Below are 20,963 nucleotides of genomic sequence, written 5' to 3' on the forward strand. Positions count from 1 at the left end.
GCCCTCTAATTTGTAATCCCAAATTATGTAATGCAATGTAATCCTACACGATGCTTTGTGCCGGTCAGGAGGCCCACAAGCAAAGCAAAAGCAAGAGGCTTAGAAAGGGTGAGTTTCCTGCCCAGGAATCTCTCAAGAGATTCCTTTCACAAAGAAGAGATGACTTTATTTTTCAGTCTAAATTAGCCTTCCTGTTTTTCAACAGGCATGATGAATATGATGTTCTGTGTTAACCCAGAGAAACCAGGACTAAGTTTGCTTTGCTTGGTTTTATGTTAATTTCTCACTGACCTGCTCCCAACTGCAATTGATCCTACTAAAAAAAAAGATGATTTCTTTCCAGAGAGCTGCCACGGTGCAAAGTCAACAAAGATTTCCGACCTCCAGCACTTGAGACCAGCTAAGTATGCTCCTGACCTAGGGAACTAAACTATCATGTGCAAATATCGTTCACAGTTTCATGGGAAAACAGTTCAAATGCAGAAAACATCTGCTGTGATGCTCTTTCCACCACTGTAAGGAGGACACCCTTACAGTGACATTACCGTCTATTTTCTGTCGCTGAAACTGCTTTCTACTTTCAAAGTTATTCATTTGCTGTAAACTGGCTAGACAACACATCAATTAGAGCAATTTATCTTTGAAACTGGAAATAGGAAGCTGGAAACAGACATCCTGAAGGATACATGCATCTTCGTCCCACCAAATCTACTGGGTTGTCACACAGATGGTTACAGATTTATGGTTGGTTGGAGGTGGTGCTGGTTAGTTTCAGTGTTCAGAAATGTACACTTTTTTTTCCCCCTTTCTCTCCCCAAGTCTAGGACCTACTCTCTGTGGTTTTGCAGCAGCTGCCTTAAGTAGAGTTAGCTGGTCTGTGAAGGCTCTAACAAGGTACGATATTAACAGTTCCCAAACATTAGTGAATATTCACACCTCACTAGAAGTCAGGCTCCCTAAAGACACTGAGGCAAAGCTCTGACTTAGATCCCTGGCTCTGTCATTTTGAGCAGCAATTTCTGGTACACGAAGCAGAATCTGTTTTTCAAGCTTGTTGCTAGATACATAATTTTATATTAAAAATACAATACACAGAGAATGTCAAAATGAGCCAAAAACAACAAACTAGATGCAACTAAGGAGAGTCCCAGAGGCTAAACATGGTAGCAAAATCAAGAAACAAGCATCTATATATAGAAAAGGTCTGTCTTAACCAACAAGAAATCTACTTTCTTGTAGAACTGTTTTTCTTCTTTCTTTGGGATCTAGCTCCATGAATGGTCATTAAATTAGGGGACTGTGGCTAAGACAGTAAAGAGGCAAAAAGGGTCCTCCGAAAATATGTTTCCTGTTTAAGATGTTACAAAAGCAAGGTTCAAGTGCAGACGTGAACAGGTTTGATTTTCTTCTGGAACATCCAGCTAGAAGGGTTGAAAAGGCAACCGCACCCAACTAAGATTTACCTCAAGTATCCAAATCTGGGTAGCTTTCCACCTCTAGAACATTCCTAGGTATAAAGAGGTCGTCACAGCATGCCTTCTCAATACTGTTTAGTTTGGGTTCCTTCTGAGGCATACCCTAAGACAAGGAGTTGAGAACAAGTAGTTTGTTTTGGGAGGTGATCACAGGAAGCAAGTACTGGAGTGCAGAAATGAGACAAGAAAGCCAGTATACTAGTGTGACATCCAGCAAGTTATCATCGTGGGTGACTGAGGACAAACCCCACTGGGGAACTCTGGGAGAAGGCACAGACACATTCTCCAGTTCTCTCATTCAAGAGGCAAGGGGGCTGGTATACTCCTACATGGATTCCTTCCCAACCTCCATGCCCATCGCTGGATGAATGGGTAGACCAAATGTGGTATCTGGAATACTATGCAGCCTTAAGAAGGAAGGAAATTCTGACAGACTACAGAGCGGATGAACCTTGAGGGCATTATGCCGAGAGAAGTCAGCCAGCCATATAAGGACAAATACTGTATGATCCCACCTATCTAAGGAAGCTAGAGTAATCGACTTCATAAAGACAGGACATAGAATGGTGGTTGCCAGGGGACTGGGAAGAGGGAGGAACAGAAAGGTAGGGTTTAATGTATGTAGAGTTTCATATATGGAAATGAGGGGTGCCTGGGGGGACTCAGTGCGTTGAGCATCTGACTCTTGATTTCGGCTCAGGTCATGATCTCAGGGTCATAAGACAGAGCTCCACATCAGGCTCCCAGCCTGGCAAGGAGTCTGGTTGGGATTCTCTCCCCCTTGCCCTCTTGCCCCACCCCCAAATAAATAAATAATTTTTTTTTAAGTTCTGGAAATGAATGGTGGGGAAGTTTGCACCATATGTGGATATAATTAATGCCCTGAACAGCACGTTAACATGGTGAAATTGTAAATTTCATCTGATGTATATAATTTTTTTTCGAAAAGGCAAGTGCCCAGGGTGATATAGATAGAGCCCCTTAAGTATATCTATTCTTTTTTTTTTTTAAGATTTTATTTATTAATTTGACAGATCACAAGTAGGCAGAGAGGCAGGCAGAGAGAGAGAGGAGGAAACAGGCTCTCCACGGAGCAGAGAGCCCGATGCGGGGCTCGATCCCAGGACCCTGGGATCATGACCCAAGCCGAAGGCAGAGGCTTTAACCCACTGAGCCACCCAGGCGCCCCTAAAGTATATCTATTCTAATAACCACTCAAAAACCTACCTCAAAGATAGGTACTCAAACCACCCCTCCCCCCACTGTCATAAGGATTTGATAAAGCAAATGATGCCCAAAGACAACCATTGATAGAGATTTGGGGAACGGCACTCTCCTAGGTAAAAAACAAATGTATTCACCTTTTTTCTGATTATATATGATCACAGTTAAAACTGGGTGGCTCAGTCGGTTAAGTATCTGCCTTCGGCCCAGGTCGTGATCCCAGGGTCCTAGGATCGAGCCCCTCGTCAGGCTCCCTGCTCTGCGGGGAGGCTGCTTCTTCCTCTCCTTCTGCCTGCCACTCCCCTTGCTTGTGTTCTCTCTCCCTCTCTGTCAAGTAAATAAATAAAATCTTTAAAGGGAAAAAAAAACTTAGCAGATAGGTAAAAAGAAGAAAATGTAAGCCATCTGTAATCTGATCATGGGGGAGCTCTCTCAGGACTTGCAGCATGGAGAACAATGTGCAGAAAGGACAGATCAGGAAATCAGACAGCTCCCCAACCTCAGCCAACAATGAGTTCCTGCGGCTGGCAGAGCTGCGCTGCTGCCTCCTCTCAATCCCACTCTCCCTACTGGTAAAAAACAGACTCCACACCAGTGTCTTTGAACACCTTACTACTCAAGGTCAGTGGTCCAGCAGCGTCTGTGTTCCCTAGTAGCTTATCAGGAATACAGGGTCTTGGGGTCCCACCTCACCCGTGCTGAATTGGAATCTGGATTTTCACTTTTGGATTAAAATGCAGACGATTTGTGCGCACTGCTCTAACACAGACCTTCTCCCTCCACCTATGATTTCTGGAAAGTGCCAGAGCTGATAAACCTCTAAGGCGTTGTTGTTAAAATTTCCACCTTCTCTTGCAGAAAACCACCTCTCCATCTAGCTTTCAAATGAGGCAATCCAGGATCTGTCACAGAGCAGATGCCAGGTAAATGTGGGCCAGTATTGCTAGCATGAGCATGGCATATAATGTCTCCTGAAAGAAAACGCACTAAAGGTGACAGCAAATTAGAAATTTTTCATCCAAAATAATAAATTCAATTTTCTTTTGCTCAAATAGAGAAATGTATCCAATGGCAAGCTGAAAAGAATAAAATGGTTTTCTCCTCAGATTGAATGCTTCTTTTGTAATACAGTTCAATATTCCTAGACTTTTTTCAGACCTGAAAAAAAAAAAAAAAAGTAAATGAAACAACGTGTTGAAACTTGCACTGACCCTCTTGCATTTCCAAGGCTGCTGGTTTGTTGTGCCTACTGTCTTTTTTTTTTTTCCCTTCTTTGTAAGCAACAAATAGGACTTTGTTAGCTTGTGCAATGATGCAATTATAAGTGCATTAGCCCTCTCACCCACAAAAAGAATCTGATTTCAGAAACAAAAAATGAAATTCACCACTAAAGTAATATGCTATCCCAGTAGAGTTCTTTAAATTTGGGGAATACTATCTACTTTTGTCTGGATTTGAAACTCTGAAAATATGGAGGGAAGGGAGAAAAGGGATGGGGAAAAGAAAACAGATTGAGCTATGAATTAGCCTTATAATATTTTGATTCTTAAAGGCACGTATCAAAAACCTTGACATATGATTATTCTTAGCTCCAGGAATTCGGATCCTAGGATGGGCAAAAATGCTTATCTTCAGTGAAAAATATTCCCCATGGCCTTGCTTATTACAAAGTAATTTTTTTTATTTTTTATTTACATATAATGTATTATTAGCCACAGGGGTACAGGTCTGTCAATTGCCAGGTTTACACTTCACAGCACTCACCATAGCACATACGTTCCCCAATGATAGCAATGATTTTTTTAAAAAAGAAAATTAGCTTATGATATTGGACTCGTTAAATAAACCTTTCACTCATATAAAAGTAAAGTGTGCCACTCAGAATAATGCTTTTTAAGAGATATCTTTAATGGCCAGACACACACCCCAGCCCCAGACCTTTGTCCTCTTTCCTGTTCTAAATTTTCTTCACAGCACTCACCGCCATCAGACAGTGACCTGTTGGTTATTACCCAAATAACAATGTAAACTTCAGGCAAAAGGGGGCTGTTCTGTTCATTTCTGTGCCCCCAGTGCCTCACAAGGTGCCTGGGCAAGTACTAGATTAGCAACAAATGTGAAAATGAGAAATAAACGAAAGACTGAATATAAGCATATGTGCTTGGGCACGGAGAAACAGACACAAGATAACTGAAGATATTCCCAAAATTAACAGTGTTATGGCTAGGTGGTGAAAAGACACACACTTTATTTTCTTCTTTATGTCAATCTATTGTTTCTACATTTTATGCCATAAACTTCTTCCAAAATACACACACACACACACACACACACACACATATCCCCTCTTATTTGCACGCATGTATGTGTACCATGTGTGTATATTTTGTATGTGTGTATATTTTGACACTTATACTTGGTTACCTCGTAAGGATATCCTTTATTCCCCAAATTGCCAAGTTATACAATGGGGGGGGGGGGATGAGACCCTAACTCTCCACTTCAGATGAATAAAATGAAACATGAGACAAGTGGTTTAAGAAAAACCAACACCAGGAACCCATTCTTGCTTCTTACCACACACACTTTCATTCAGTCACATACCAGGTATATGGTCAGATATAATAATCCCGAATAAAGTGTTTATTTAACAAAACTAAATTTTTTTAAAATAAGTTTAAGTTTTAGAAAATTCTGTTGTTTTTGCAAGTCTGGTGGAAAATGACAATTTCATAGGTCTCACAATAGGAGTCCTATCGTTTTATTTTTATTAGAATAAAACTCGCAATTGCTCCAGAAGGCAGCAAAACTGGATCACAGTGTTCTCACTGGTCCGAAAGGAGAATTGCCATCAAGAGACACACACCTGGCAAATGAATAAAATCAAGAGCATCAGAAGCATTCAGGCAGCATGGCTTGAAATAAATTAAACAGGCCAGCCTTAACCTTATAAAGCACCTATTAAGGGAGGTTTAACATGTGATGAACGGATTTCCTACGCAATCTTCAACGTTTCTATTTTATATTCTAATAATACTAAACTTCACACTTAATAAACTTTTAAAAACCTAATCCAGGGTATGTAAAATAAAAATGTAAAATTAAAAAATAAAAAATACAGACAGGGCCTGCATATAAAATATTGTCCATTATAAAGATGATAATTGTCAAATGACTGCAAAATGAAGCCCATTTTAAAAAGAAGATACGTGCAAATACAGGTCTCCATGTGAAGCAGGATGTTATATCCATGCTGTGTCTGCAAAACGGGCTCAGGAATACTTCTCCCTATGGAAGTGTTAAGGGAATTTGTGAACTGGTCAAGACACTGACCCTTTGGTAGTCGAGACCCCCCACGAACTCACTCTCAGCCTTTTATCTCCTACTTTTGCTTGCTTCCTGAATATCTTCTTTCATCACTGAAAGAAGTATAATTTTTTCCCCCTCCAGACCAGAGGCTGGCAAACTACAGCTAACAGGTTAGGAAACTCTAGCCCATGGGCTAAATCCAGCTTGCTATCCATTTTTATTTTAGTTTTTTTTGTTTTTGTTTTTGTTTTTTAAGATTTTATTTGTCAGAGAGAGAGACCACAAGCAGGGTTAAGGGGAGGCAGAAGGAAAAGGCTCACAGCTGAGGAAGGAGCCTGATGTAGGTCAATCCCAGGACCCTGGGATCATGACGTGAGTCATAGGCAGACGCTTAACCAACTGAGCCACCCAGGCGGCCCCAGCTATCTGTTTTCACAGCGCCCATGAGCTAATAAGATTGGTTTTACATATTTAAGTGGTTAAAAGAACAAAAGAGGAATACTATTTCATAACGCAAGATAATTATATGAATTCAAATCTCGGTGGTCATGAACACAGTTTTCTTGGAACACAGCCAAACCCGTTCACGAAGGCTCTGCCTGTAACTGTGTTTGGTGCTAAAATGCTGAAGGGTCGCGACAGAAAGTGCAGAGGTTATAAAGTCAGAAATACGTTCTGGCCTGTTTCAGGAAATGGTTGCCAACTCCTGCAGGAAAAGAGAAATTTACATGACAGCAACACAGAACACAGATTGTAGATTCCTGGGTTATAGTGCTCTATGTATCCTATTTGAAAAGAAATGAGGTAATTTGCATGGGAACATCTATAGCTCATCTCTGGATTATCATCCACTTGCCTACCTACTCACCGACCTAGTTTTGTACAGACTAGGATGAAAGATCTAGAAGAGTACTTACCAAACTGCTAACAGTGTTACCTCTGAGGCAGACTTTAAGACTAAAGAGTGAGGATGAAATGAAATAAAACGTTTACTTTTTACTCTTATGTAATTTTACTCCTGCAAGCAGGTACTCCTTTTGCATTACAGCAATTTTAAAAACAATTACAGTTCAAGAACTTTTTACACCCCGAATACCGACCTCTCAGAGCAACATAAAATTAAACGGCTGCAATGTCAAATTAAAAAAAAAAAAATGGTTTTGCAAGAGTTTCTTAACAGCATGATCATTTAGAATTGCTGCATTCAAAGTACATCTCTAACCATGAAAAAAATGTGAATTGGGACCCAGTTATATCATATGAATACAAAGAAAAGCCATAGCCAAGTATTTTAAAAGTACATAGCTTTTGAAAAATTTGTTCAGAAACTAATGATAAACAGGTAACACAGACTATCCATTGTGAGAGATTGTAGCTCGCTTGAGTAACCTATGAAGACAAAGTTCATTTTTTTTAAAGATTTTATTTATTTATTTGACAGACAGAGAAATCACAAGTAGGAAGAGAGGCAGGCAGAGAGAGAGAGGGGGGAAGCAGGCTCCCTGCTTAGCAGAGAGCCCAATGTAGGGCTCTATCTCAGGACCCTAAGATCACGACCTGAGCCAGAGGCAGAGATTTAACCCACTGAGCCACCCAGGCACTCCAGTACATTTTTTTTAAAGATTTTTATTCATTTGAGCGAGCACGAGCGTGCACAAGCTGGGGGGAGCAGCAGAGAGAGAGGGAGAAGCAGATTCCCCTCTGAACAAGGAGCACCATGTGGGGCTCAATCCCAGGACCCTGGAATCATAACCCTGAACCAAAGGCAGACACTTAACCGACTGAGCCACCCGGGCACCCTGACAAAGTACATTTTAAAATCTCCAATTTCCATCCTTCTCACTCCAAAATATCGGATGATATTTTGCTTAATAAAAAACCACTGGTCATAACTCTGGGTTGGAAAAAAAAATTTTTTCCCAAAATATATCATAAGGAACATAAAACTTGTGAAGCCATATGCTCAAGTGCACATTTTTACTGTTTCTTATTTTTAAGTGGACACTAAGAATCTTCCAGAGACCAGACAGGGCATCCAGACAGCGGCATGGTGTGGCACAGTCTCAGTGAACCACCACATTTATAATTCAATTCCTGCACATTTATACTTTTAAACTGCAAGCCCAGTGGCCCCTTTAACTACATGGAGATGCACAATAATTGACAGCTCATTACGACAAGTGGTCTCAAGAGTGAAATATTATAGCTAATGGTCTGTAAATGCTTTAGTCTCCAAACTTGGGCCAACATTAAAGCAAGCAAAACTGGGCCTTTCCTTAAATGCACTTGATTTTAAACGCCTGGATGATATAACATTATTCAAAATTAACCTTCCTATTTCTAATGTCTGAAATACTGCATATTTAAATTGAGTGTACACACATAATTAATTTTATGTTTTCTTATGAAATACACTGTAATATGACAATTTCTAAGTATCCACATCTTGAAGAGAGGCAGAAATGATTTTAAAGCAACAGAGGGAAAATAGAATACCTGAATATACAGTAATAGAACATGTCTGAGATGTTATAGTTCTTCATCATTTAAAAGCATGCAACCAGGGGCACCTGGGTGGCTCAGGTGGTTAAGCATAGGCCTTTGGCTTGGGTCATGATCTCAGGGTCCTGGGATTAAGCCCCACATTGGACTCCTTGCTCAGCAGGGAGCCTACTTCTCCCTCTCCCTCTGCCTGCTGCTCTTCCTGCTCAGGCTCTCTCTCTCTCTCTCTCTCTCTGTCAAATAAATAAATAAATAAAATCTTTTTTTAAAAAAGTAAATTTTTTTTTTTTAAGATTTTATTTATTTATTTGACAGAGACAGAGATCACAAGTAGGCAGAGAGGTAGGCAGAGAGAGAGGAGGAAGCAGGCTCCCTGGGGAGCAGAGAGCCCAATGTGGGGCTCAATCCCAGGACCCTGGGATCTTGACCTGAGCTAAAGACAGAGGCTTTAAACCACTGAGCCACCCAGGCACCCCCCCAAAAATAAATTTTTGAAGTACGCAACCATTAAGAGCCACATTTAAAACAAAATTATGTAGGAAGTCATCAAAATACAATGTTAAGTGATAAAAAGCAGGATAAAAATTGTATGCCAATATAATCCTCATTTTATAAAAAATACAATCTATGTCCTATGTGATGTAGATAACATTACATTATAGTGACTTTTGTGTAAGTGCATGGGTGGTGGACCAACACTGATTTTCATTTTTATGCTGTCTTGGATGTTCCAAGTTATCTACAATAAGCATCATCTTTATAGTTAGAAACAAAATGCTGATAATGTTCCTTTGTCTCTATTCCTGTTGGCATATATATATATACATGTATATATATGTATATATATATATGACTAAAGGTTAAACTAGTCTCTCCACAGCTGGGGAAACCCAAAAACATACTCCATGATTAATTGTATCTTTAAGTGCCTACACTTGCCAAAAAAGAAAGAGAGAGAGAGAGAGAGAGAGAGAAATATTTAAGTAAATAACATTTGTATGTAAAGTCCTGGGAAAAACAAGGTAGTAATTAAAATTGAAAAGTGTAATATTTTCTAACTACAATTTTCATGTTTTAGGCCTAATAAACCCAGTGTCAGAAATAAACCTTAAAAGGTGACCAACTTGGGGCGTCTGGGTGGCTCAGTGGGTTAAATAAAGCCTCTGCCTTCGGCTCAGGTCGTGATCTCAGGGTCCTGGGTTCGAGCCCCGCATCAGGCTCTCTGCTCAGCGGGGAGCCTGCTTCTTCCTCTCTCTCTGCCTGCCTCTCTGACTACTTGTGATCTCTCTGTCTCTGTCAAGTAAATAAAATCTTTAAAAAAAAAAAAAAAAGGAGACCAACTTAATATAAGTAACTGGAAAAAAGCAGCAATAATATAATCACAAGTATGGCTTTTCTAAGACTGAGGAACCTCACCCATATTTGTCAGACAGGATTGTCTGTTTTGGACACGTTTACTTCAAAACCACATTTAAAGTGCCGTTTCCACTGAAGACTGATCTTTGCCTTTCACAGGAAGAGCCAACGACTCTCCCTGAAAGGATATTTTAGCAACACACTTTATAAGAGGGTGTTCGATAACTGGCCTACTTGTCTTAAGAAATTACAGACAGGCCAGTTCCTATGTTTAGACCAGACAGAAGCTGGTCCCAGGACTTGGGAACTAGCATCCTGACCAACACTGTTTAAAGCTAAGGGGAAAAGACCCAGTGGCTCAGAGGAATCCTTTCACAGAACTGATGAGAAAGTAGGGCAAAAAATAGGGAGCAGGTGGACCTATGCATTAGAGGAACACAGAGCCCTGCAGAGAAGCCAGAAGCCAGGGAAAACAGTCTGATCATTGCAAGTGTTGGTTACTGAGAAAAAACAAAACAACAATAACAACAACAAAACCCGCCAAAAAACAGCAAAGGGCAGTTAAAGAAAGAAGGGGATAAAATAGAGCGCTGGAAATGTGCCACATCAGGAACTGTGGAAGTTGAAGAAGCATCTGTGCACTCACTGAGAGAGAGGCAGTGCTTGAAGCTTGCTGAAACTGTGGGAGACACAAAAAGCAGGTTGGTGCCATGCTGCCTTCTAGAAATTGACGGGCAGGGTCTCTCCAATGATGGATGGATGAATAACCACAAAGGGAAAAGCTCAGAGGATTTCCAGAGTGTCCCAAAGAGCCAGAAGATCATCAAGACAGGCGAGAAGCTGAGGTGAGACGGACTGAGGCTGGGTGTGAGCAAGGATCCAGGGAAGCAGCACTGGAGGGGGCGCATGATGGGGACACACAGATGAGGAGGCCCAGTGCTGCTCAGGGCAGGGCGGGGGGGAGGGGCACACAGGTGTGTGGGGTGCACACAGGAAAAGGACAGCTGGCTTTGATTAGGGGTCACACTATTTTGAGGGAGGCACAAAGGCGATGAGGGAGGTAGAGGCAGCCCAGCACACAGGAGACTGACAGCTCAGTGAGCAGTGGAAAATCACAGGAGGGCTGGGGGACCGGTGCCCAGGAAAGACAGTGCCCACAAAAGAAGACAGGTGAGCGCAGGTGAAAAAGGAGTATTGAGGGGCGCCTGGGTGGCTCAGTGGGCTAAGCCTCTGTCTTTGGCTCAGGTCATGATCTCAGGATCCTGGGATGGAGCCCCACATCGGGCTCTCTGCTCAGCGGGGAGCCTGTTTCCCTTCCTCTCTCTCTGCCTGCCTCTCTGCCTACTTGTGATCTCTCTGTCAAATAAATAAATAAAATCTTAAAAAAAAAAAAAAAAGAAGGAGTGCTGAAAATGGAGCCAAGAGGATGGAGGTGAAGGAGACTCTGAACTGGAATGGAGAGCAACTGACCACTGCTGGCTATGAGGAGGGAAAGAGAAAGAGACGGCACTGGGTGCTGGGAGAGAGGTTTAGAAGCGGAAAGATCAAGGCAGTTCAGATGAAATGAACTGTGAGTAAGATATGCAGAAAGGGCTTGGAGTCCCCCCCACCCCAAAACCCTCTCCCTTTTTTTTTTTTTTAAACTCTGAGGTGGCAGAGTAAGATATGCAGAAAGGGCTTGGAGTCCCCCCCACCCCAAAACCCTCTCCCTTTTTTTTTTTTTTAAACTCTGAGGTGGCTGGCTCCATGGGGGATCCATCACAAGGCAGCACACAGTAGGCCCTCAGGACGGCACGGCGCTCCGTCAGTCCACTGGCTCCCAGACGCCCACCAGCCTCGCCAGCAGGGGAGCCCAGGGCCATCCTGGCTCTGAGGGAAAAGGGAGCTGCCGGCTCACGTGTCTGACCGGCTGGCATCGCTGCACGCTCTCTGCTATCTGCAAACACACCCAGGGCTTCTTAGAGGTACATCATCTGATCTCCCTAATAGGCTGTCATGTGCTGAAGGATTAAGAAAAAGAATTCTTACATCGCCCAAGGCGGCAGCATGGTTTGTGTTCAAAAAAAAAAAAAAAAAAAAATGGTTCGGTGGCAAAGAAATCTCCTTAGGAAACACTGCAAGTTGAGCTGTAAAATGTACTACACTGAGTAAACACGGGCAGATGGATGCCAACGAATCTTTAATTATCTTCAACTCATTATGCACACGTTAACCTTGACAAATTAATCAAGGTGAACTAATAAACTTGTGGGCTTACGTAATTTAAGTAGTTCCCAATCACAGAGAATGTATACAAATACACGTTGATAAAACCATTTAAATAGGCTCTTTTTCATGCTTCTTAAAACAAAGTGGTAAAATAGCTCTAGGGTGAAAAGGGTTTTGTGGCTCTTTTTTCCCTCCTTTTCTCTTTTTCTGCTGTAAGGGAGACCGAGATAGGTTCCAAGCTATTAAACTATTTGTGATGTACAAGTCATCATCATAATTGGGGGCACACTTTCTTTTGACCTTTACGAAACTTTCATTTCCCAAATGTGACAGATAAGATGCACTTTTATAGCACCAATAATGATTTTTTCCTATGGGAACTTGCCAATTATAAGTTGAAAAAGAAGGAAAGACCATACTGGATATACATTTAGAATCTCAACGCACCTAAAATATAGCTGAAATGCTTAGGAATCACGCTTAAAGGATAGTTCCAGCGAGTTAAGGATCTAATCTGGGGAAATACATATTAAAACCAGTGCGAGGGAAACTGTCCACTCGCTTGAGCACCTTCATATAATGCTAAGTGCCCAAGAAATGTGTTCGAGCAAAAGTGACTAGATGGTGACAGCCCCTGCATCTGCAACTATTAGTCCAAGTTTTTAACTATTATTAACAGTTAGACTGGGGAATCGGGATCCACAACGCACAGAGCTGTTTCAGTAACACGCATGACCTACACACAGTGAGGCGGCATGTTCTTACTAACTCATCGGACTTCAGACATCTTGAGGATTTTACCTGACTTCTCTCATGCTCTCAGGGCCCAGTACAGATGCTTGGCACACGAGGGCCTTGAGAAAGGGCACACTTCACTGAAACCGTTCAGATACTACAGTAGCGTCTTAAGAAAGGAACCATGCTACCTTTGTGCTTCTCCCTGACAATAAATCCCCCTTTATGGGACCTTGATTTCACTCTTCATTGGACTCAGTCTTTCATTGCCTAGAAACTCACAAGTTAAATTCATTCATTCGCTGGTTCATCCATTCAGCAACTATTTACTGATTTCTTCTTATGTCAAGCATCTTTCCAGCCGTCCACTGTCCCACACAGTAGCTCACAGCTACACAGGGCTCGTGGGCACCTGAAACATGGCTGCTCCAAACTGACATGGGCTTATGCGGCAATTACTGAAAACAAAACAAAACAAAAGCATGATATCTCAATAATGTTTATGTTGATTACACGTGAAAATCATACTAGTTTAGATAGAGTGGGTTAAAAAGTCTTATTTATATTAATTTGACCTTTCTCATCTTGCTTTTTTAAAGATGCTACTAAAAAACTTAGTAGATGATGATAACCAAGACTTGAGATGAAGCCTTGTTTTCAAGGACTGGACACTTTAGTAAAAGAAGCCCAAGGCAAACAAACGAGTAAGCGGGAAGCAATGTTATGGCATTTCAGACGCTGAATAATGTGTGAAGAATATAAGGCAGGGTGAGAAGACAAGAGCAACCCAAATGGGATACTCTAGGTACAGTGACCTTGGAAGTTTTCTCTGGGGAGGTGAAATATGAGCAGGAAACATGAATGCTAAGAAAAGGTACTCATACAAAGATCCAGGGTGTGCTGCAGACAGGGAGCACGTGGTGAACCAAAGAGAAAGGAGGTATGCAAGTCTGAACAACAGCAAGAAGGCCAGTGTGGCCAGGGCACAGAGGGGAACGGCAGTAGAGGAGGTTAGCAGAAAGAAAGGGGCCAGAGTACAGAAGTCCTAAGTGGAAAGATCAGGCCCACTGAACCAACAAATTCCATGTAATTCAAGTCAAAATTGCTTTAGGATTTCTCATGGAACTTGACAGGCCTTTTCTTTAAACTCATGTCTTAAGTCCAGGGACCAAGAATAGCCAAGATTTTGACCTACCAAATACCAACAGCTGCTCTGAGGCCACAGCCAGGGGCTAAAACCAGGGTGACGCAAGTGAGGCTCTCAGTGCCTAGGAGCAAACACCCTGTAAATCCTATGTTCTGAGCGCCCCACCCACTGCACCCTAGTCTTTGCAATGTGGGACTGAGTTAAGGTCAGATGAAACAAAGACAAGAGCTGTGAAGTGGGCCGCCAAAATGGTGCCAGCCACGCAGAGTTTTAGGATACATGACAGTGTGTGCATACACGTGTGTACACACATGTATATAAGGATTACAATTACGCATACCACACTATGTTTGCATGTGCAGATGTGGGCAGATGTGTGTGTGCATGTGTGTATGTAAATATATGTATATGCATGTGTGTGTGTGGGTGTATACACACATTTGTGCGTGATAAACGTGTGTGAATGTGTATGTGTATATATACACATGTACGTAAACACACACATATAAAGGACACATACGTGAAGCAAGAGGATAAAACATAAAGGGAAAAGAAAAATGGCAGCCTAAGGAGAGGAACTACTTCTTGGGAGTGAAAGAAACAGTGTAGTGAGGGGATCAGGGCACTAATACACTCGCAATTTTTAATTCTCTTTCATAAAAGATCTGCAGCTATACAGAAACACACATACACAACAAGCGGAGTACAACATCAGAAATGCCAATTTTATAAGGGAAGAATGATACAAAATTGTTTATATATTCTCATTTTTAACTCTAAATATAGAGGGTCCATATGGGGGACCAAAAATGCCCCCCAAAGGATATTTGTTATTATGTTCTAACCTCCTGTTACATAATTTTAAGAGTGGTATTTAATATTTAGTAAAGAAAACATATTACAGACAGAAAAAAACTGAATTTAGGGCCCACAATTATACTTACAATGTGTGATTTAGGATAAACTCTATCATTTCTGAACAGCAATGTGCTACCTGTAAGAATTCCCCACCATTAAAGAGAAACCAGCCTGTCAATAAATCAACTGAATAAATTCAGGTTAATTATACTAAATTTAATTTTAATTATTCTATAAGAAATGTTTCAGTCTACTATTATTCATAGAGCCCTAGAGTGTAGAGGTATTTTGATTATTAAATAAGACAGAATTTCTGGAAATATCTTATCTACCTCAATAAAAACGCTGTTCAAATTTCACTCAGTTTCATCAAGAGCCATCAACACTGCTGTGGTTTCAAATTGTTACTTCAGGCCCTTAAACATGGATAAAATGAGGTGTATGGAAATTTTACAACGGTCTGTAGATGCACTGCCAGGAACAGGAACCAACCCTGGGAATGAGGTTCGCTACTTAAAATAAGGAAGTAACTAGAGAAGAAAAACAGAAAAAGTCCTTCACCTTTGGTCAAGCAGAACAGGTCCACAAAGGAGACTATTTGCAGAACATATGCCTCAGAGACACAAGAGTAAGGGAGGGACAGCAGGCCAGTTACTGTGTGAACTTCCGTCGTCGGGCGGAGTCATGGGGATCACCAACAACCCCAGGCTGGTGTCACGGCTGCCCTCCTCCAGGCAACAGAACTCAGTGTGCAGGCCCTTCTGTGACGGTGGTCAAGGCCATCAGAAGGAAGCGTGTCCTTTACAGCCATGTTCTGGGACAGGAAGAAATGTCCTTACTCAGGCATTTTAGAAGCTGTGTTAATTCTCCCTGGGTGCCACACAAAGGTTCCAGAAGGCCACCTTTAACGAGGGAAGCAGGTGATTAAAACGAGCTGGAGGACTCCTGGCCACCTAAGGCAAAGACGAGGCCTTGGCGACCCAGGACTGTGAACATCTCACCGGCCACTGCTCAAAACGGCTTCTCCCCGGGATGCACGACCGGATCTCGATATTCTTCCTCCCCTAGCAATCTCCAAAGAGTCACATTGCTCACTTCTTTGTTGAAGACAAGGACAAGGGAGAAGGCTCCTAGCTGGGAACAAGCTTCAGGTTTTGTATTCAGCACTTAGCTTAGTGCGGTGAGCAGAGATGAGCTATCACCACGGTCCTTGACGCGCTCGGTTCTCATCCTCACCTCTAACCCTCTCCTGGGCGGCTGCTTTCACTTGCTAAGTCTTCGAGTGCTGCGCAAATTGACCACGGCCTGGCTCAAAGCTCAGCCATGAGGTTCTCCTCCTTTTTCTTCTTTGCTCCTCATCTCTCCAAGACCCATCTGGAGAGATTTTTCATTTTTCAACACGGTCCTGGGTCAAGCCAGAATTATCCTGCTGGAGACCTGTGCCTCCAACAGGAGTGTGCGCCTCCCAATGAATCAACACATTTTCAGCAGAAGTCAGGCTGTGAACTTGATTCTGGTCCTGCCCTTCTACCCTGATGCAGGCCACACGATGCTGGGTATATGCATCCGAATCAATCTATTTGCCTTTCTTTTAACAGGGACACCCCACAACTAGAATGTCACATGAATATAATACCGTTAATGACCGGAGCATGCCGAATCAAATGTTTGGAATCAAATGGAAGTTTAATTAGGTTTGGTATTATTTTAGCAACTTGGTGTATAAGATTATTTAAGCAATTTAGCAGCTTGAGGTCTTCGTAAACAAAATCTAGTATTTTAACAGTTTGGTTTATTAGAAAACCAATAATCCACCCAAGTGTCATCAGTAATAGGTGACCTTCTCCCACTAAACTCATTCCTTCTATTTCCTAGCCAAAATAAAGCTATTTCTTTGAACACTCCACCTATTACACATCTGAAAAAAATAATAATAATAATAAAAGTATACTCTTTACATGGAAAGCAAAAAGCAACCTTAGAATGGAGACAACATCCTGCCCACACGACCAGAACCAGAACGCAAAGTTCCCTATGAGGGGAACAGCTATGAGGTCCTCAAAGAATGTTCTCTTGGGGGGTTGCCAGTGTTTTGTGTTGCTATCTGAGGAAACATTTTGGGAGGTGCCCATGAGCTAAAGCAGCAGAGGACTGCAACTCTGACACATTTCAGGCATTTTAATTTTTATTACAATTTAAACTATTATTACAATTTAAACTGTTGAGCACAGCCCTCGGGGGTGGGGGGAGATGACTTGATCATGAAACTTTTCCTTTTTTCCCCTTTAATGAGTCCATCATTAAGCATAAGCTCTCGGAGAGCACCTTGACACTCCCATAAATGATGTACAAGGTCACAGGACCACACTGCCTGCCTGTGACATCGCTGCATCTCAAAACTCAGCGTCTCACATTAGCTGCTGCCTAAGGGACCTGGCAGGAGGGTTCTCAGCAGTCAATTCCATGGGCAAGGCTTGTCTTGGTGAGAAGGGGAAAACCTTATATTTAACACGTTGAGAAGCTGAATTTTAAAAAAGAAAAAAAAAAAAGGAAGAGGAAATTGTTATAATTATAGCAAGGGCTTTTGCATGCAAATTCAGTTTTCCTTGGGGAAATTTGCATACTCTCTATAAGGAGTCCCCATGCCAAAAGTACACATAATGCTTTTCAGCTTCAGTCTTTAAAAGTGATGCACTTGTCCAGGAATTGCATAGGGGAAGAGTCCATGAATGCGTTCCAGGCCTGGCCCAGATACGCTGTTTATAAAAGGAAGGGCTTTACGACGTAGTTTATAGTATTTAAAAGGCGTGTTCTCTATGCCGAACAAACTGATGGTTATCAATCGGGCTGAGACAACCAATAAAGAGTAAGGCATCTGGGGGCGCCTGGGTGGCTCAGTCATTAAGGGTCTGCCTTCAGCTCAGCTCAGGTCATGATCCCAGGGTCCTAGAATCGAGCCCCACATGGGTTCCCTGCTTGGCAGGAAGCCTACTTTCTCTCTCACACTCCCCCTGCTTGTGTTCCTGCTCTCACTGTTTCTCTCTCTCTTTCTCTCTCTGTCAAATAAATAAACAAAATCTTTCAAAAAAAAAAAAAAAAAAGAGTAAGGCATCTGTTTCAACATGTCTCCGAGATTTAACTAAACCCTTGTTCATGATATAAACACATTTTGAAATATAAATGTATTTCTCCTTAGATTCTTAAATTTCCAACTAGAACTGATGGTCATAAAAGCTAACTACTGAGTGCTCAGATTCAAAAATATTTTTGTGATAAAGGAAATAAAAAATAGGCGAAGGGAACATCCAAAATGAAGAACTGTTTTCAATTTGATAAAAATTTTCGGCAGATATATGTCTGCCTTTAATTGTAGAAAACAATGTTAGATAATCAAGCATGAAGGAAGGATGCCAGTAACGCTTCCCATTTGCAGGTTTTAAGAAACACTGAATGCACATTTCTGCTTCACAGTGGAAAAAAAAGACTCTGGAAGGCAATAGATAGTCTAGATCAACGTAATCATTGCTGTATGGAAAAAAATCCAGCATGTGGGAGCTCCTCAGAGCAGGCTCTTCTTCTCCAAGAGGCTATTTTTATAACACAATAAATAAAACACTCTATTCCTAAATGAATTGCCCACCAACAGGAGAAAATTAGCCATTTACTTGAGAAGCAGCCTATTTTCAGGCCTTTCCAAAGCCAACAGTTAGCAGTGACTTTGGCGATGGTGAATCCACAAGCTTCAACAGCAGTTGTTCAAAATTAAAGGTCTGTTGGAACAGGTGGGGAAAAGGCGGAAACGAAATGAATGTAAACATGTCATACCTCAGAATCATGCACAATGGTCACCAAGGGCTGAAATCACCTGTCACCTGGGTCAGGCCCCAGCTGAATACACAGAACTTTTATACATGGACCACTTTGAGAAATAACAAAGAGGGAAAGGGATTTGGGGAAACACTTTTTTTTTTTTTTTTTTAGATTTTATTCATTTATTTGACACAGAGAGAGAAGGTGAGAGAGGGCACACAAGCCGGGGGGATGGGAGAGGGAGAAGCAGGCTTCCCACCGAGCAGAAAGCCTGAAGCAGGACTGCATCCCAGGACCCCGGGGATCATGACCTGAGCTAAAGGCAGTCACTTAACGACTGAGCCACCCAGGTGTCCTGAAAACACTTTTTTTTTTTTTTTAAGATTTTTATTTATTTATTTCACAGACAGAGATCACAATTAGGCAGAGAGGCAGGCAGAGAGAGAGGAAGGGAAGCAGGTTCCCTGCTGAGCAGAGAGCCCAATGCCAGGCTGGTTCCCAGGACCCTGGGATCATGACCTGAGCGGAAGGCAGAGGTTTTAACCCACTGAGCCACCGAGGCACCCCATTTTTTTTTTTAAGTGCAAAACGTTCGTAATATGTTAAGTGGAAAAAGCGGGTCGCAAACGCACGAGAATTCAATTTCACAAAACTAACAAAAACGAAATGCGATCTGCATTGCTGTCTCAAGGACGCTCCCATGCAATGTTAACGTTAGTAGGTATGCTGCCAAAGCAGGTCTGTACCTCCAGGGTCAGAGCAGAAACATCCCTCCCAGGTGGAGGGGGGTCCTGAGGAGGTCCAGCCCTGAAGGGGGGCATCTGTGACCAGCCTGAGTCTACCATTACTCAACCTGGCATTTACCCAAGGTCTGTGATCATGGAAAGCTTCCCCCCCCCTCCCCAGAACACCCATTAACATCCTTACCTGCCCTTCTTGGAAATAGCGTGTTAAACCAATAGCTTAAGGAATACAGGTAGATCTCAAGAGAATGACGATAAAAATACCAATAGTGGGGATTCTGTGGCTGGTAGGATTTCAGATTATAATAATTTTCCTAATTTTCTGTAACACACACATAGTACTTTCATCATTGCGGGGGAGGCATAGTTTTTAGGATGATGAAAGTGCCCCACTATTCAACTTTCTTTATTCTCCACTACTTATTGACCAGAAGTGCATTTGGTACTTCAAATGTCAGCACACTCGCTTGGAGAAAAGTAGAAACTGGCAATCTGTGCATCGCCACGTGAAGACCGGCTATAAAGAAACTGCGGTCTGCTTAAATACCGTTCTCAGATTTCGGGTCTCCTATGAAAATAAATGAAGCAAGGAGCCCAGCCCTGGCAAAAGATGAAGGAGGAACTCTGCCTCTCTAATTTCCTACTTATTCTCTCTGATGCCAATCACCACATGCAAGCTTGGTGAGAAATTTTAAATGTGCAGAGATAATCTAAACACTGTTCAGTCTCTTCATTACCCCCCCACAAAAGACAATGTAAATAGGACAGAAATGGTCACTTGAGAGCTATTTCTAGGTCTCTGTGACCATGACGCCTGTATGAACGGAAGGATGTTAAAATTCCATGTTTTAAAGTTCTAAGTTTTGTTGAAATAAATGCTAATTGGTAAAAATGTTCTTCAGGGTCAGATGTATATTTTCCCTGTTTTCAACTGTAATTTTTATTGCAAATCAAAAAAAAAACCAAAAAACAAAAAACAAACAAACAAACAAAAAACATGGTTCCAAACAAAATTACTGAAAGACTATATGTGACCCTTGACAGTGGCGTCATCTTCGGGCTGGGTTTCAGAATGTTCCACAAATTAACACACTGCAAAAGGACATGAGTTCTGCTGAGTAAAATATCCATTTATGAATAATAGAAAAGCTGCTAAGCTTCTCTGTCGAAACTTGTCCATGAACTGGAATAACAGATGCCCAGAACATAAAAACTGGAAAAGAGGTGAATCTGCCCTTCCACACCCATCCCTGAGAAGACCTAATTTGGATATGGAGCCCACTGAAGGTCCCTGCTAGTTAGCCGGGTGACAGTTTCCAGTAGACTAAAATTTTAGAGCCCTAACTGAAAATTCTCTGAGTTAATTAAGAAAATGACTGCATCTCGGCCCTGGCAAGAACAAAAAGATAATATTTATGTGAGAATGAACATATTCCATCTCTGTGTGGTCCACAAATCTTTCCCTTCGCTATATGAGGCTTACACTTTAACTCGTTCTGCCTGTTTCCAAATAACTCTTGGCTGATGCCAGGGAAAAACCTCCTGTTATTTTATCTGAACTCAGCTTTCGTAATTTGATAAGCACTAAAATATGTG

The 20,963-nt window shown here is 41.8% G+C and overlaps 1 protein-coding gene and 1 long non-coding RNA gene across 8 annotated transcripts in view; one reads left to right on the forward strand and one right to left on the reverse strand.

The window, feature by feature from the left end:
- The window catches only part of PLCB4 (phospholipase C beta 4), a 410,418-nt gene that overhangs the window by 340,677 nt on the left and 48,778 nt on the right, over positions 1–20,963 (reverse strand). The gene's annotated exons all lie outside the window — the stretch shown is intronic.
- Positions 10,196–16,713, forward strand: LOC309871433. Its single transcript, XR_014315276.1, has 2 exons — positions 10,196–10,711; positions 15,179–16,713. It is a non-coding gene; the product is annotated as an uncharacterized lncRNA (long non-coding RNA).

This window comes from Mustela nivalis, assembly GCF_964662115.1.
Source record: "Mustela nivalis genome assembly, chromosome: 8".
Classification (NCBI taxonomy): domain Eukaryota; kingdom Metazoa; phylum Chordata; class Mammalia; order Carnivora; family Mustelidae; genus Mustela; species Mustela nivalis.